Genomic DNA, 17597 nt, shown 5'->3' with positions numbered 1-17597 from the left:
GGAGCCCCTCATGGGTGAGGCGAGGTGGCAATGCAGACCACGGTCGAGGCTGCATGCTCCAGGACATCAGGGAGCGCTCACCTCAGCCAACACCCAGTTTTTCCAGTTCTTTGGTGACCCCAGTGCCCTATTCAATGTAGCACCAAGGAACCCCAAGGGTGGCAGACAGAAGCCCCAGTCAAAGGCCCAGTAGCCTCGGGTGGGCTCTGGTAGAGAGGCTAAACCCTGGCTGCCACCCAGTACGCTGCCCCACCGGGCCTCCCGGGCTGACCTCCAGCTCAGGTTTCCCGGGTGAGCGGTGGCCAGAGACTGCACTGCTCCCTGTCTTCGCCTTCAGGGCCTGCCCTCGCCCCGCCCGAGGGACCTGACCCCAGAGCCCTGAATACCGTGAGAAAAGCAGGGGACACAAGACAGGGAGTGGCCTTCATCCCTCAGCCTCACCCCACACTGGATGGGTGAGGTCTCTGCGGGCGACCCCTGGGGCTCTGAGTCCAGGCATCTGCTGCTTTCGGGAACCGCAGAGAGGGCCAAATGAGGACACAGATTGCCTTTACCTGCCCCACCTCCACGGGAAGCTGAAGGCTAGGGGTCCTGCCTGGGAGCCCTGTTTTTGCAAGCCATCTCCTACCTTCCTGGCTCCCTCCCCGCTGGTCCTCTTCCCCATCTTGCCCCTCTCCTCCTGCTCTTTTCACCCCTTCTGTGACCCCCCTTTCTTCCTGATCTCTGCTTCCTCCCTGCCTTCAACAAGGAAACGTATGCCCACTCTTTCCTTTCCTTGTTCTGTTCTCACAATTTTCCGCATCCCTCCCTAACTCTCCCTCAGACCCCCAAGAGGACGGCCTTGTAATAATGGCGAACATCCTCTTCTGTCTGGGGGGCACTGGAGTGAGCTGCTGTTGAGAGGTTTGTTCAGGAAACCCCAAGCTAAGAAGGTGATATGCCCTGAGTTAGCAACTACAAAGAAAAGAGAAGTCCACATAAGCCTAGGTTTTCCTAGGCCTGACACGAATCGGGCTGATTTTTCTGGGAAGAGCAAAAGATCAGGCGAGTGTGGACACAGACTCTGTTAACTTTCTTAACATCTGGGAGTCAGGGTGTGTTGGGAGAGGGCTGTATGGAGTTAGAATGCTCTGGGAAAAGGGTCTTGGGAAGTGTGGTCTCAGTAGGTTTTTTGGAACCCCTGGGCTCTATTTCTTCTTTTGATTAGCTCTGAAAGCATCCTGGGAGGTCAGCAGGTGAGTTTTGGGCATTTATCAACAATGAAAGAGACAAAATGCCACCTGTGTGGGGCTCAGCCTCTGGCATAGCATACAGCCTTGTGGAGTGCAAGGAGACCACCCGCCTCCTGCCGGTTATTCAGGGCACCTGCCTTCTGCCCAGCTCAGCTGTTGATGGGAGCCATGGTCTTGGACAGACCATTTCCCTCTCTGGGTCTCAGGAGCCTCAGCTGTAAAGTGGGAGTTAGACCCACCAGGCTTCAAGCGATGGGATTCCATGTGGACGGCAAAGGGAGTCTCTGACACTCCCTCCTTGCCAACATAGCCACTTTTTCGGCATGCAGGTTTATTTTTTCCTTCCTTTGAGAAGTAGCTAAACTAACGGGAATGTTCCTAAGGTGCCCTTCTCCCCATTTGTATTGTTACTGGAAGGTGTTCACTAAGCATGCGGGGAATGAGGCCTGCCAGGATGCCCAGGACTTGAAGGAGCCCTGGACTGAGCGAAGCCAGCTCCTGGTGGGGCCTGGGTGCTGCCATGGGCAGTGGACCTTCCATCGATGGGTCTGCGTGTGTGGGAGGGTTCGGCCTCATCTCCTGCTTCTTCCCAGGGCAGGTACTCAGCCAGTTAGGGGGCAGGGGACAAATCATGGAGCAGGGCCTGGAGTGGGGAAGGGGCAGCTGCTGAGACCTGCACTGTCTACACACTGCAGATGGGGCAGCCTGGGGGCGTCCACCTGAAGACATCCCAGGAGAGAGGGCGGAGGCTCAGAATGAGCCCATCACCTGTAGCATGTGTGCAGGAGGAGCCCGTAGCCGCGGTCCTGGGCCCAGCATTCCCACCAGGAGGTACACATTTCACAGCCTTGGGCTTCAGGAGGGGCTCTCGTCCTTTGAGGCCCTTCAGAGCCCACCTCCTCTACGCAAACCTCTTCACAAATAAAAGGCAAAAGACACAAGAAACAATCAAACAAAATCTTCCTCAGGTGACCTGACCTCTCCCTTCTCTGACTCAGAGTTTAGAGTGTCCGGTTCTCGACAGTCTTGCACTTTTAATTATGTCAGGGCTTTTTCCATGGGTTTCCAGATAAGATATGATTCCTTCAGGGAAGGGACCTTCATGCCCCAGACCTGTGCAGGAGGCACAAGTTTTGGGGGCTGTGTCTATGGACTCGATGGTGACCTGTCCGTACCACAGGCCACACTGCATGTCCCCTGAGCCAGGGCCCTAGCAGCTGGTTTCTGCGTCCTTCCCTCTCTGCTCAGTGGCCCTCAGTCCATATCTACGGAAGCAATGCCCTTCCTTTCTTCCACCTGCTCAGCTTTTTCTCACCCCTGCTGGTCTCTTGTCGGAAATGAAATACACAGAGGAATTCCCTTTCTTGCATTGACTCCAGTGTAGACAGGGAGCAGATGGGACTGCTGTCTGCTGTCTACACTACACTACACTGCTGTCTGCTGTTCGTGATAAGGACACAGTCCTAGAGGACCTGAGGGGCTTCTGAGGGTCAGGCTTATTCAGGGACACTCAAGCAGCTCACATTTTCTGTTCATTTTATTGCTTTCTGATGCTTTATAAAATGAGAGCCACCCCAGGTCATCCATGCTCTGACGTTCTTTCTTTTAATGTCTTTGAACTCAGGATGTAAAATTGCTTAATTGAAGTCAAGCTCTTCCGGAGAGGGTTACAGTGACTCTGTTGGGCAGCTGGGGAACACTTTAAATTCTTGTAACAGCTTCATTGAGGTGTAATTGATATGCAAAAAGTACATATTTAATATGTGCATTAATAATTTGATGAGTTTGGACATATGCCAACACCCATGAAACTATCAACACACTCAAGGTAATAAATATATCCATCATCTCCCAAAAGTTTCTTCGTGGCTATCCCCTTTAAAAAAAATTTTTTTTTTTGAGTCAGAGTTTTTGCTCTTGTTGCCCAGGCTGGAGTGCAATGGCGCGATCTCGGCTCACCACAACCTCTGCCTCCTGGGTTCAACCAATTCTCCTGCCTCAGCCTACAGAGTAGCTGGGATTTACAGGCATGTGCCACGACACCTGGCTAATTTTTTGTATTTTTAGTAGAGACGGGGTTTCTCCATGTTGGTCAGGCTGGTCTCGAACTCCCGACCTCAGGTGATCTGCCTGCCTTGGCCTCCTAAAGTGCTGGGACTACAGGCATGAGCCACCACTCCCAGCCAATTTAAAATTTATTTATTTTTAGAGATGGGGGTCTCACTATGTTACTGAGAGCGATCCTCTGGCCTCAGCCTTCTAGGTAGCTGGAATAATGGTATATATCTCTGCACCCAGCTTGTGCCACCCCACCCCATCTGCTCTGGTTTTTTTTTTTTTTTTTTTTTTTTAGAGAGGGGTCCCCATATGTTTCCCAGGCTGGTCTTGAACCCCTGGCCTCAAGGGATCCTCCCACCTTGACCTCCCAAAGTGCTGGGATTACAGGCATGAACCACTGTGCTTAGGTGCCGCACCCCACACCTCTTAATGTGGTAAGAAAGCTAACATGAAATTTACCCTCTTCAACATTTTAAGTATATAATACAGTGTTGTTAACTGCATGTGCATTTTTAAACATAGGTATAAAGTTATGTACTATAGGCCGGGCGCGGTGGCTCAAGCCTGTAATCCCAGCACTTTGGGAGGCCGAGGCGGGTGGATCACGAGGTCAGGAGATCGAGACTATCCTGGCTAACATGGTGAAACCCTGTCTCTACTAAAAATACAAAAAACTAGCCGGGCGTGGTGGCGGGCGCCTGTAGTCCCAGCTACTCGGGAGGCTGAGGCAGGAGAATGGCGTGAACCCGGGAGGCGGAGCTTGCAGTGAGCCGAGATCACGCCACTGCACTCCAGCCTGGGAGACACAGCTAGACTCCGTCTCAAAAAAAAAAAAAAAAAAAAAAAAAAAAAAAAAAAAAAAAGGGTTATGTACTATAGCTTAAAGTCCTTTTTTCCCCCCCCCTCATTACACTGAGAAATGTTTAAATGTTTTTGGTCTTAAGAATATTTCTATTTTCATCTTGTACTATTGCTTGGTGAAAACAAGTTGCTAAAGTTACTTTGCACCCACGTAAAGAGGACTTCATCCTATTTGTTCTAAAACTGCCTATTAGAATGTTCAAAGGGTCTAAACACAAATGTATCCTTCATAACATGGTCTTGTCTCAGCCATTGTCTTTTCAGGGGAGATTTTGTTTTCTTCACTTACCATGTGCAGTAAGAACAACAGTCTGGGGGTTCCAGACCCTCTTGGAATTCACATCTATGATGGACATATTGAAGTGTATGGAAGAGAATGTCTCCAGTGGGGCGACTGCCTCCTCCCAGGACTGGGCAGATCCGTGTGATCTCAGGGCTCTGAGCTACATGTGGGGACCAGAAAGCAGCCTGGGTAATGACCTGATGCATAGAATTGGGAGACAGCAAGGCTGGGGGTGCTGCTAGTTCTCTCTGAAAGACACAGGCCTAGACTCCTGGGTGATGGTCAGAGTAGGGTCCCAGCACTAGGCTCATGGTCACACCAGGTATAAACCTATAGGCCAGCATGGAATGAGTTCCATCTCGTCTGCACCATGGGCCTCAGCTCATGGGGACGTAGCTTTTCTTTGCAATCTAGAAATGTAGTCTGAGGAATACATACGTGTGTGTGTGTGTGTGTGTGTGTGTGTGTGTGTGTGTGTGTGTGTGTAGCTAGAATAGCTTGCTCTTGGTATCAGCATGTTCCTTCATTGTGGGGTTTCTAATTTGATCTTGTATTACTCAAAAGGCTCCCAAGGAACTTCATGTTTAAGATCTAATTCTGCATTTTACTTCTGCCAATGCCCCTTGGGCGCCCCTTGTTTCTACAACATACCAGAAGGTCTAAGCTTCTGAGATGCGTCTACATGCTGACTGTGCTGAGAACTGGTCCAGGGTTTGGCTCTGGGGGAGCTTATCTCATGACTTCCTTTGCTCTCACTTATTGGAACTAGTGGATTTCGCGGAGAGTAGACACTGCAGCACAGACAGGTGGGGACTTGCGTTCCATGCTGGCTGTGCTCCTGGAATGTTTTGCATCTATCAGGTGCTTGTTTCTTTGCTGAGGCTCTCATACCAGAGGCACTAGGCTGTGTGAGCGGAGTCTGCAGCAGGGCTCCTGTCCTGGGAGCTGGGCAGCTCAGTGGCGTAGGAATACAAGGGCACAGGACACACATCTCCCCACACTTGTCTTTTTGCTGCTCCCCATGCCCCCCAGACCTCTCTGGTGACAGCTCCATCAGCTGATGTCATAGAAAGTGAGGAGGGATAGACAGGCAGCTCCTGCAGCCCTGCTCTGTTGCACATGAGCAGCTGGGGGCAGCTGTGGACTCTCAAGTACAGGGGCCAGGGTGAGGAAGTGGAGCCACCCTGGCTCCAGGGGCTCCAGGAGAGAAGCGTGGGGAGTGCCATGATTGTCACCCCATCTTCTCTGCTGCTCCAGACCATGCTCCCCGCTGTGTCCCTCCATGTCCTCACTTGCCCTGGTGCTCAGCACCTCAGGGAGGGCCTGCGGTCTGTTACTGGCTCAGGTGCTGTGTTACACGAACCCCCCAGCTCTGGGGGCTTTGTGACTGCGCATTTTCACTGAGGAGAAACAAAAGGCAGTGACTTTGGTGGAGAGTACTGGGGCAGTGGCCAGGAGGTGGGGCATTTGCGCCCCACCTGCTACCGTAGGTTTCTTTACTCCTGGCTCCTTTTCTCTCTTCAAGTCCCAGGAAGTGAGAAGGAAGGAGTTAGGCCAATTTCGCTGAGATGCTTCGAGATGCTGATGAGAAAGTGACCGAGTAAGCCCAAGCCTGAGGCGCCACCTAGGGGACAAGGTGTGCCCAGGCTTATTGCTGGACTATTGCAAGTCACCCAGTCAATGAAGTTCTAGGACTCACATTTAAAATTTAAAATAAAAAACAGAATGGAGAGAATGGGAAAGAAAAGTCATCATTCACTTTATAAAAACGATTTCTCATTTACAAAGGTATTCCTTTAAAATGTATGTTCCCATCCTATATTTTAAGTTATTCAACTTAGTAATTTACAAAATGTTTTCCATGGAGGTGAAGGAAATGGCACTTAACTGTGTAAAGTGAGCAAGAGATGGTGTCCGCCAAAGGGCAATACAGATATATTTGATTTTATGTTTTTTTTTTCTCATTCATATTTTTCTTAAAGTCATAAAAATGAAAACCTAGGAATGTTATAAGAAGAGAAATCGATCTTTATTTCTTATATCCATCTAGGACAGAGGCCACCCATTCTTGACCAAGTCCTATTTATAGGCTGATGGCTCTCAAGTCTATGTCCCCATCCCAAATTCTTTCAGACTCCAGACTCCTTCACCTAAGGACCTGCTTGGCGTCTCCATCTGAAAGTCTGAACTCCCCTCAAAACCTGCTCTGCCTGAAGCTTTCTCTATCTCAGTGGAGAAAGAGAAAAAGCTAAGACAAAAAGCCCAGGAATCATCCTTGACTTCTCTCTGCCAACTCACAGCCAATCAACCCATTAGAAAATCTCAAGACTGTTTCAAAATATATCCAGAATCTGACAACCTCTTACCACCCCCACTGCAGACTCCCAGATCTGAGGTACCATTATTCCTTAGCCTGAATGACTGCAATAGCATCCTAATTGACCTCTCTGCCTCCAACTTTGTCCCTCTGAAGTTCATTTCAGTAGAACATTTCAATAGAAATGCAAGTCAGATGATGTCTTTTCTCTACTCAAAAGCCTGTAGTAGCTCCTGGTTGTACTCAGAATAAATGCCAAAGTCCCTCCTAATGACTTACAAGGCTCTGCGTGACATGCACCCCGCTCACTCTGCTCCAGCCGCACTGACTGCTGTTCCCTGAACACACCTGGCATGCTCCTGCCTCAGCTTGGGCACTGGTCGTTTCCCCTGATCTTTTCCCAGACACCTGTGTGGCCACCTTTCACCTCCAAGCATTTGCTCAAATGTCAAGGACTCAATGAATCCTAGTCTGACCAACTAGTTTATCATCTTCATACCCAAAAATCCATAATTAATATATGTGTTCAGCTTCCTTGAACTTGAGGTGGAGTCACTGCAATGCACTTTGGTTCAGAGTGCCTCTAGGTCCCAGTTTGCTGGGGACAGTCCCAGTTTATACCTTTTGTCTGAGGGTGATTATTAATAATGTCACCTTTCACTTTACAAGACTGACCTGGTTTGGATGATACATTCACTGGTCATCCTAGGAGCAACCTCTGATGCATTTGGCTTTATTTCCCAACTCTCTCTATAGCATGTAGATGGGTTAGAAGTAAATTTCCCATAGTTACCCCACTTTCTATTGATCTTTAGTACCAGGTGGCAACATCTTTGGAATCTCCCCCAGTTCTCCACTCCTTCTCTTTTGAAAACACATAGGTACACGTGTGTGTGTGCAGACATACACACACTCCATGATAATCTATAGAGAGAGATGAGGGTAAAGGAAATTGTGTGAGCAGCTACTTGTTCTACTTCTGTATGATTTTGAGCAATTTATTATTTTGTTTTTATTTCAATAGGTCTTTTTTTTTTTTTTTTGAGATGGAGTTTCACTCTTGTTGCCTAGGCTGGAGTGCAATGGTACAATCTCGGCCCACTGCAACCTCTGCCTCCCACGTTCAAGCAATTCTGCGTCAGCCTCCGGAGTACGTGGAATTACAGGCTTGCACCACCACGTCCGGCTAATTTTTGTATTTTTAGTAGAGATGGGGTTTTGCCATGTTGGCCAGCCTGGTCTCGAACTCCTGACCTCAGGTGATCTACCCATCTCGGCCTCCCAAAGTGTTGGGATTACAGATGTGAGCCACCATGCCCAGCTATACCACATTTCCTTTATCCACTCATTCATTGATGGGCATTTGGGCTAGTTCCATATTTTTGCAATTGTAAATTGTGCTGCTGTAAACATGCATGTGCAAGTATCTTTTTTGTATATGACTTCTTTTCCTCTGGGTAGATACCAAGTAGTGGCATTGCTGGATCAAACAGTAGATCACTTTTACTTCTTTAAGGAATCTCTGCACTGTTTTTCATAGTGGTTGTACTAGTTTACATGCCCACCAACAGTGTAAAAGTGTTCCCTTTTCACCACATCCATGCCAACATCTATTATTTTTTGACTTTTTGATTATGGCCATTCATGCTGGAGTAAGGTGGTATTGCATTGTGGCTTTAATTTGCATTTCCCTGATCATTAGTGATGTTGAGCATTTTTCCATGTTTGTTGGCCATTTGTGTATCTTCTTTTGAAAATTGTCTATTCATATCCTTAGCCCACTTTTTGATGGGATTTTTTTTTCTTGCTGATTTGAGTTCTTTGTAGATTCTGGATATTAGTCCTTTGCTGAATCTATAGATTGTGAAGATTTTCTCCCACTCTGTGAGTTGTCTGTTAACTCTGCTGATTATTTTGTTTGTTGTGTAAAAACTTTTTAGTTTAATTAAGTCCCATATGTTTATCTTTGTTTTTGTTGCATTTGCTTTTGGGTTCTTGGTCATGAAGTTTTTGCCTAAGCCAATGTCTAAAAGGGTTTTTCCAGTGTTATTTTTTAGAACTTTGATGGTTTCAGGTCTTGGATTTAAGTCTTTGATCCATCTTGAGTTGATTTTTGTATAGGGTGAGAGATGAAGATCCAGTTTCATTCTTCTACATGTGGCTTGCCAATTATCCCACCACCATTTGTTGAATAGGGTGTCCTTTCCCCACTTAATGTTTTTGTTTGCTTTGTCAAAGATCAGTTGACTGTAAGTATTGGCTTTATTTCTGGGTTGTCTATTCTGTTCCATTGGGCTATGTACCCTTTTTTTTTTAATCAGTACCATGCTGTTTTGGTGACTATGGTCTTGTAGTATAGTTTGAAGCTGAGTAAGGTGATGTCTCCAGATTTGTTCTTTTTGCTTAGTCTTGCTTTGGCTATGTGGACTTTCTTTTGGGGGGGGGTCCATATGAATTTTAGTATTGTTTTCTCTAGTTCTGTGAAGAATGATGGTGGTATTTTGATGGGAATTGCATTGAATTTGTAGGCTGCTTTTAGCAGTATGGTCATTTTCACAATATTAATTCTACCCATCCATGAGCATGGGATGTGTTTCCATTTGTTTGTGTTGTCTGATTTCTTTCAGCAGTGTTTTGTAGTTATCCTTGTAGAGGTCTTTCACCTCCTTGGTTAGGTATATTCCTAAGTATATTTGCAGCTATTATAAAAGCTTGATTTGATTCTCAGCTTTGTTGCTGTTTGTATACAGCAGAGCTACTGATTTGTGTACATTAATTTTGTGTCCTGAAATTTTGCCGAATTCATTTACCAGTTCTAGGAGTTTTTGGATGAGTCTTTAGGTATACGATCTATACCTAGGTACAGGTATACGATCACAGGTTTTCTAGGTATACAATCACAGCATCAGCAAACGGTGACAGTTTTACTTCCCCTTTACCGATTTGGATACCTTTTATTTCTTTCTCTTGTCTGATTGCTCTGGCTAGGATTTCCAGTACTATGTTGACTAGAAGTGGTGAAAGTTAGTATCTTTGTCTTGTTCTAATTCTCAGGGGGAATGCTTTCAACTTTTCCCGGTTCAGTATAATGTTGGCTGTGGGTTTGTTATGGATGTTTTTTATTATCTTAGGGTATGTCCCTTCTATGCCGATTTTGCTGAGGATTTTAATCATGAAGGGATGCTGGATTTTGTCAAATGCTTTTCTGCATCTATTGAGATAATCATGTGATTTTTGTTTTAAATTCTGTTTATGTGGTGTATCACATTTATTGACTTCTGTATGTTAAACGATCCCTGTGTCCCTGGTATGAAGTCCACTTGATCATGGTGGATTATCTTTTTGTTATGCTGTTGGATTTGATTCACTAGTATTTTGTTGAGGATTTTTTTATCTATGTTCATCAAGGATATTGGTCTGTAGTTTTCTCTTTTGTTATGTCCTTCCCTGGTTTGGGTATTAGGGTGATACTAGCTTCGTAGAATGATTTAGGGAGGATTCCCTCTTTCTCTGTCTTTTAGAATAGTGTCAATAGGATTGGTACCAATTCTTCTTTGAATATCTGATATAATTCAGCTGTGCACCTTTCTGGTGGACTTGTTTTTTTTTGTTGTTGTTGTTGTTGTTGGCAATTTTTTAAATTACCATTTCAATCTCACTGCTTGTTTTTGGTCTGTTCAGAGTTTCTGTATCTTCCTGGTTTATCTAGGAGGGTTGTATATTTCCAGGACTTTATCCATCTCTTCTAGGTTTTCTAGTTTATGCATATAAAGGTGTTCATAGTAGCCATGAATAGTCTTTTGTATTTCTGTGGTATCAGTTGTGATAGCTCCTATTTCATTTCTCATTGGGCTTATTTGGATCTTCTCTCTTCTTTTCTTGGTTAATCTTTCTAATGATCTATCAATTTTATTATCTTTTCAAAGAGCCAGATTGTTTATCTTTTGTATTTTTTTGTTTTGATTACATTTAGTTCTGCTCTGATCTTTGTTAATTTCTTTTCTTCTGCTAGATTTGGGTTCAGATTGTTCTTGTTTCTCCAGTTCCATGAGGTGTGACCTTAGATTGTCTTATTTGTGCTCTTTCAGACTTTTTAATATAGGCATTTAATGCTATGAACTTTCCTCTTAGCATCTCTTTTGCTGTATTCCAGAAGTTTTGATAGGTTGTGTCACTATCGTTCAGTTCAAATAATTTTTAAATTTCTATCTTTATTTAATTGTTGACCCAATGATCATTCAGGAGCAGGTTGTTATTTAATTCCCACGTATTTGCATGGTTTTGAGGGTTCCTTTAGGAGTTGATTTCCCATTTTATTCTACGGTAGTCTGAGACAGTACTTGATGTAATTTTAATTTTCTTGAATTTACTGAGACTTGTTTTGTGGCCTATCATATGGTCTATCTTGGAGAATGTTCCATGTGCCGATGAGTAGAATGTATATTCTGTAGTTGTTGGGTAGAGTGTTCTGTAAATGTCTCTTCAGTTCATTTGCTGTAGGGTATAGTTTAAGTCCATTTTTTGTTGACTTTCTGTCTTGATGACCTGTCTAATGCTGTCAGTGAGTATTGAAGTTCCCCACTCTTATTGTGTTGCCATCTATCTCATTTCTTAGGTCTAGTAGTAATTGTTTTATAAATTTGGGAGCTCCAATGTTAGGTGAATATATATTTAGGATTGTGATATTTTCCTGTTGAACTAGTCCTTTTATCATTATATAGTGTCCCTTTTTGCGTTTTGTTTGTTTTTTTGAGACGGAGTCTCGCTGTGTCGCCAGACTGGAGTGCAGTTCTGAGATCTCGGCTCACTGCAACCTCTGCCTCCTGGGTTCAAGCGATTCTCCTGCCTCAGCCTCCCAAGTAGCTGGGGCTATGGGGCCCACCAACACACCCAGCTAATTTTTGTATTTTTAGGAAAGACAGGATTTCACCATGTTGGCCAGGATGGTCTCGATCTCTTGACCTTGTGATCTGCCTGCCTTGGCCTCCCAAAGCGCTGGGATTACAGGCATGAGCCACCGTGCCGCCCCTCTTTGTCTTTTTATACTTTTTTTGCTCTAAAGTTCTTTTTGTTTTATATAAGAATAGCTACTCCTGCTTGCTTTTGGTGTCCATTTGCATGGAATATCTTTTTCTTCCCCTTATCTTAAGTCCATGTGAGTCTTTATGTGTTACATGAGTCTCCTGAAGACAGCAGAAATTTGGTTGGTGAATTCTTATCCATTCTGCCATTCTGTATCTTTTAAGTGGAGCATTTAGGCTATTTACAGTCAACGTTAGTGTTGAGATGTGAGGCACTATTCTATTAATTGTGCTATTTGTTGCCTGAATATCTTGTGTTTTTGTTTGTTTGTTTGTTTTCATTTTGTTATTGTTATTTAGGTCCTGTGAGATGTAGGCTTTAAGGAGGTTCTATTTTGGTGCATTTTGAGGATTTGTTTCAAGGTTTAGAGCTCCTTTTTGCACTTCTTGTAGTGCTGGCTTGGTAGTGGCAAATTCTCAGCATGTGTCTGGAAAAGACTGAATCTTTCCTTAATTTATGAAGCTTAGTTTTGCTGGATAAAAAATTCTTGGCTGATAATCGTTTTGTTTAAGGAGGCTAAAAATAGGACCCCAATCCCTTCTAGCTTGTAGGGTTTCTGCTGAGAAATCTGCTGTTAATCTGATAGGTTTTCCTTTATAGGTTACCTGATGCTTTTGCCTCACAGTTTTTAAGATTCTTTCCTTTGTCTTGACTTTAGGTAATCTGATGACTATGTGCCTAGGTAATGATCTTTTTGTGATGAATTTCCCAGGTGTTCTTTGAGATTCTTGTATTTGAATGTCTAGATTTCTAGCAAGACTGGGGAAGTTTCGCTCTATTATTCCCTCAAATATGCTTTCCAAACTTTTAGATTTCTCTTCTTCCTCAGGAACACCAATTATTCTTAGGTTTGGACATATAACATAGTCCCAAACTTCTTGGTGGCTTTGTTCATTTTTTAAATTATTTTTTCTTTGTCTTTGATGGATTGGGTTAATTTGAAAGTCTTGTCTTCAAGCTCTGCAGTTCTTTCTTCTGCTCGTTCAATTCTGTTGCTGAGACTTTCCAGTGCATTTTGCATTTCTCTAAGTGTGTCCTTGATTTCCAGAAGTCATTATTATTTTTTATTTATGCTATGTATTTCACTAAAGACTTTTCCTTTCATATCCTGTATCATGTTTTTGATTTCTTTAAGTTGGACTTCATCTTTTTCTGGTGTCTCCCTGATTAGCTTAGTAATCAACCTTCTGAATTCTTTTTCTGGCAATTCAGAGATTTCATCTTGGTTTGGATCTACTACTTGTGAGCTGGTGTGATCTTTTGGGGGTGTTAAAGAACCTTGTTTCATCATATTACCAGGATTGTTTTTCTGGTTCCTTCTCATTTGGGTAGACTGCGTCAGAGGGAAGATCTAGAACTCAAGGGCTGCTGTTCAGATTCTTTTGTCCCATGGGGTGCTCACTTGATGTGGTGTTCTCCCCCTTCCTCTAGGAATAGGGCTTCCTGAAGCCGAACTGCAGTGATTGTTTTTGCTCTTCTGGGTCTAGCCACCCAGGGGAGCTACCAGGCTCCAGGCTAGTACTGGGCAACATTTGCAAAGAGTCCTGGGATGTGATCTGTCTTCAGGTCTTTAGCCGTGGATAACAGCACCTGCTCCAGTTGGAGGTAGCAGGGGAGTGAAGTGGGCTCTGTGAGGGTCCTTAGTTGTATTTTGGTTTAGTGTGCTGGTTTGTGTTGGTTGGCCTCTAGCCAGGAGGTGGCGCTTTCAAGATCATATCAGCTGCAGTATTATAGGGAGGATGCAAACTTGCCCTGGGGAAACCCGGTTTTCAGGTTTCTCAGGCAGTGGGCAGGGCCAGAGAGCTCCCAAGAGATTATAACTTCTGTCTTCGGCTACTAAGGCAAGCAGAGAAAGACCCCCAGGTCGGGGCAGGGTTGGACATGTCTGAACTCAGACTCTCCTTGGGCGGGGCTTGCTGCAGCTGCTGTAAGGGATAGGAGTGTGGTTCCCAGGCCAATGGAGTTATGTTCCCAGGGGGATTATGGCTGCCTATGCTGAGTCATACAGGTCGTCAGGGAAGTGGTGGAAAGCCTGCAGTCACAGGCTTCACCCCGCTTCCACACAGCCATAGTCCTAAAGGCTGGTCTCACTCCCGTCATGCCTTGCCAACAGCACTGAGTCTATTTCCAGGCAGCCGGAGACCAGGGCTGAGAACTTGCCCCAGACCATGAGCCTTCCCATTTAGAAAGCAAGCAGACTCACAGTTTTTTGGTGTCTCAGGGAGCCTGCAGCAGTGATCCAGTTCCTTCACAAGGGGGGTCTGTGGATTGTCTCAGCTTTCCTGGTATGTTCCTGCCATAGTTCTTGGAGCAAAAGTTCATGATGTTAGCTTCTACACAATGCTCTGTCTGAGTGGGAGCTGTAATCTAGTCCTGCCTCCTATCCATTATCTTTTTGTTTTTGTTTTTTTGAGACAGAGTTTTGCTCTTGTTGCCCAGGCTGGAGTGCAATGGTGCAATCTTGGCTCACTGCACCCTCTGCCTCCCAGGTTCAAGTGATTCTCCTGCCTCAGCCTCCCGAGTAGCTGGGATTACAGGCATGCACCACCACACCAAGCTAATTTTGTATTTTTAGTAGAGACTTGGTTTCAGCATATTGGTCAGGCTGGTCTCGAACTCCTGTCCTCAGGTGATCCACCCGCCTTGGCCTCCCAAAGTGCTGGGATTACAGGCGTTGAGCCATGGCGCCCAGCCCCTATCTGTCATCTTAATCCTTTGAAGATTAAGCAATTTTTTATGCTATAATTTCTTCAGACATCATTTGTCCATTCATCCACCCATTCATCCAATCACTCATTCCCTCAACAACCTTGTGCATCTACCATGGGCCAGGCGCTGTGCTAAACACATGAAGTCTTTGCCTTTATGGAATTTACAGTCTAATAAGGGAGTGAGACAGTAAATGGACTACTAAGAGAATATGAATTCAGGAAAGTTCCATAAACGTCAGGGTGCTACAATGGAAAGTCTCAGGGAGAGGAACTTAGGGTGAACAGAGAACCTGATGGAAGAGGAAGCATGTGAGACTAGGTGAGCAGGACCCGGGCCCAGGAAGGCACAGGAAAGAACATCTGCCAAAGCCCTACAGCATGAAAGAGCATGGTGTGCGAGCTGTCCCAAGAAAGGCCATTTGTGTGACACACTGGGAGCTAGAGGAGCGGCCTGAGACCATGTTAGAGTCACCATAGTTTGAGTTTTCAAAAGACGCTCCTGGTGGCTTCTTAGAGAATAACTGAAGAGGGGTAAGAATGGAGGTAGGAGCCTCTAAAAGCTCTTGTGGTTGTCCAGGCAAGAGATTCTGGTGGCTTAGACCACAGTAGTGGAAGTGGAGATGGGAAGAAATGGTTGTATTTGAGCTTGTATTTATATCTTGGAAGAATTCATAATACTTGCTGATGGACCGGAGATGAAGAGTGAGGGATAAGATGGAAATTAGGGAAATGCCCGGATTTATGAGTTGAGCTACTGGCACTGAGAAGAACTCGAAGAGGGAGCTAGTTAAGTGGGATATAAGTTACTGTTCAGGGCATGTTTAAGAAGACATCTGTGAGAAAGTCAAGAGGGGAGTTTGCTACAGGAGTCTGGAGGTAGAGACCAGTGCTGGGATGTAAATGTGATGATGTATGTATGTATGTATTTTGAAACAGGGTCTCACTCTGTCACCCAGGCTGGAGTGCAGTGGCCCAATCACGGCTCACTGCAGCCTCAACCTCCTGGGCTCAAACAATCCTCCCACCTCAGCCTCCTGAGCAGCTGGCACTACAGGCACATGCCACCACACCCAGCTCATTTTTCTGGTTTTTTGCTTTGTACAGATGTGGTCTCACTATGTTGCCCAGACTGGTCTTTGAAGTCCTGGGCTCATGTGATCCTCTGGCCTTGGCCTCCTAAATGCTGGGATTACAGGCATGAGCCACTGTACCCGGCCAAATGTGATGGCATTTAGAATCATGGAAAGAAATCACCACAAATCCAAAAACCAATCCCAAGAAACTCACAGCAGTGGAGCAGTTGCCCAAGAAGACGAAAAAGAATGGCCTGAGAGGCAGTGGAAAAGCAGAGACATGAACAGAAGTCAGTTCAAGGAGGAATGGTCAACTGGGTCATGTTTTGGAGAAATCAAATAAGGTGAAGACAGAAAGATCTCCACTAGTTCTGGCAATATGAACATAAAGGGTGGCATGAGTAAGAGAACTGTGGCTTAAGTGGTGGCAGCCAAGTGAGATTAGAGTGAAGAATGAATGAACTACTCATAAAGTTCTTAAGAAAACTAGGAATAGGAGGAAACTTCCTGACCTTGATAAAGTATTATCTATCAGAAACCTACTATAAGCATCAACTTAGTGAGTAACGAATATGAGCATTAACCACATTTTATTTCCTCCAGTACTGTGCCAGTGATCTGAGCCCAAGGCAAAAAGGCAATAAAAATAAATGAGATACTATCTGCGTGATTCAAATTAATAAAAGGGCTCTGCAAGCTGGCTAGATATATAATATACAAAAGCTATTCATTAGCAATAACCAAATGTAAAAGAAAATAGGAGACAGGTCTCAATCGAATAACAAAACTACCCAAGACCTTTATGGGGAAAAGCGATAAACCTTAAGGCCTGTGCCAGGAGATGCCCTGGGAAGGGGCTTGCTTCAGCCATTTAATTGGCGACGATTCCTCCTTCATCTGGAAATTCATAGGCTTGATAAACGATCACTAGTGTTTCTAGAAAATGGTAACATGTGGCCTTGGTCATTTCATCCCACAGAGAAAGTTTATTATAAGTTACAACAAAAGAAGAAAACGTAAAAAAATGTTCCGCAAAACATTGTTTTATTATGAGAAATTATACAGGGTTCTTACTTTTTAATATTTTTATGACACTAGAGGAAGCCTGCTTCTCGGTAAGGATCCCAAACAAGAAAAAGCTGGACTTGCCTGTTGCCACTAGTCCATTACCCCAAAACATGGGTGGGCCACTTGTCATCTGCCTCTCTATGACAGAAAGGGGGATGTATGTGCCACTCCAACTTTTTAATCAAATGAAGGAAACTATATGAGCAAAGAGTTGAGGAAACAGTGTAGGTACTTATGATACTATTATTTAACATTATCTAGTATTATTTAACATCTATTATTCAGTGAGCCATGATTGTGCCACTGTAATTCAGCCTTGGGTGACAGAGCAAGATGCTATCTCAAAAAAAAAAGAAAAGAAAAAAATTTTCCCTAATAAATGTATAACCCATAAATTCAATTTAATCTCAATTAAAATTTCCAATGGCTCTTTCATGAAGTTAACAATAGGGCCTTGCCCTACTACATATCCAGTCTTAGAACAGATAGACAAAGCAATAGATGTGTTGGGGCATTTTAAAGGGAGAAAATAAAGGATGAAAAATGGCCTTTAAGCTGAGAAGAAAGGAAGTAAGGTTTATACATACAGCAGAATATTATTCAGCCTTTAAAAAGAAGGAAATTCTGACACATGCTACAACATAAGGTGGCTGAATCTTGAGAACATTATATAAAGTAAAATAAGCCAGTCACAAAAGGACAAATATTTATAATTTCACTTATAAGGTACCTAGAGTCATCAAATCGATAGAGACAAAATACACTGGTGGTTGTCAGGGGATGGGGGAAGGAGGAGTTATTGTTTCCGTGTGTGATGATTGAAAAAGTTCTGTAGATACAAAGTGGTGATGTTTGTACAAAAATGTGAATGTACTTAATGCCAGTGAATTGTACGCTAAAAAAGGGTTCAGA

The 17597-nt window shown here is 44.3% G+C and overlaps 1 long non-coding RNA gene across 2 annotated transcripts in view; it reads left to right on the top strand.

The window, feature by feature from the left end:
- LOC105489398 (uncharacterized) overlaps window positions 1-17597 on the top strand; it is a 136693-nt gene that overhangs the window by 108282 nt on the left and 10814 nt on the right. The gene's annotated exons all lie outside the window — the stretch shown is intronic.

This window comes from Macaca nemestrina, chromosome 19 (genome assembly GCF_043159975.1).
Source record: "Macaca nemestrina isolate mMacNem1 chromosome 19, mMacNem.hap1, whole genome shotgun sequence".
Taxonomy (NCBI): Eukaryota; Metazoa; Chordata; class Mammalia; order Primates; family Cercopithecidae; genus Macaca; species Macaca nemestrina.
Note: the sequence above shows the minus strand (reverse complement) of the source record. Positions and strands in the feature narration are given on the sequence as shown.